Source organism: Gossypium hirsutum, chromosome A10 (assembly GCF_007990345.1).
Source record: "Gossypium hirsutum isolate 1008001.06 chromosome A10, Gossypium_hirsutum_v2.1, whole genome shotgun sequence".
In the NCBI taxonomy this organism is placed as follows: Eukaryota; Viridiplantae; Streptophyta; class Magnoliopsida; order Malvales; family Malvaceae; genus Gossypium; species Gossypium hirsutum.
Window position 1 is genome coordinate 65,278,890 of NC_053433.1, and position 846 is coordinate 65,279,735.

General features: G+C 39.8%; 1 non-coding gene across 1 annotated transcript; it reads left to right on the forward strand.

Annotated features, from left to right (window-relative positions):
* The first annotated feature begins 221 nt into the window (after positions 1 to 221).
* LOC121208767 (small nucleolar RNA R71) lies at positions 222 to 328 on the forward strand. The gene has a single exon (XR_005903892.1). It is a non-coding gene; the product is annotated as a small nucleolar RNA R71 (small nucleolar RNA).
* Positions 329 to 846: the final 518 nt, after the last annotated feature.

Consider the following 846-nt stretch of genomic DNA (forward strand, 5'->3'; position numbering starts at 1 on the left):
GATAGCATAGTAACTGCGTCGAGGTTGAAAACACCGGCTACTTTCGTCGATTTTGTTCTCATAACTTGCCACTGATAGTTATTCAGTGACATCTCCTTAATAAATTCGTAAGCCGCCTCAGGGGTCGTATTATTGATAGTTCCTCCAGAGACTGCATCAATCATCTGCTAAGTCGAAGGATTCAGGCCATTATGAAAAGTTTGAACCTGTAGCCAAAGCGTAACCCATGGTGAGGGCATCTTCGCAAAAGGTCCTTATATCTCTCCCATGCATCGTAGAGTGTTTTTAAATCCATCTGCACAAAAGAACAGATATCATTACGTAATTTGGCTGTTTTAGCCGGGGGAAAATATTTTAATAAAAATTTTGTTCCCAAGAAGTGATTGACCCTCGTGGTAACGAGTTCAACGATTGTTTAGCCTTATTTCTTAATGAAAAGGGAAACAACTGAAGGCTAATGGCGTCATCAGAAACGCCATTAATTTTGAAGGTATCGCAAAATTCTAGGAAATTTGCCAAGTGAGCGTTGGGATCCTCGTCCTGCAAACCATCAAATTGAACAAACTATTGTATCATTTGAATTGTGTTGGGTTTCAGTTCAAAATTATTTGCAGCAATAGCAGGTCTAACTATACTTGACTCAGTTCCTGTTAGATTAGGTTTAGCATAATCATACATAGTGGGTGGAGCAGGATTTTGATTAACAGCAATTGCAGGAGGTAGCGGATTTTCTTGGGTTTTAGCCATCTCCTCGGTTGTGGTTTGAATATCGTCCTATTGCTCGTTCTCTGTGTATCTTAAGCTTCACCTTATTTCTTTTTGGTTTCTGCGAACTGTGCGATCAAT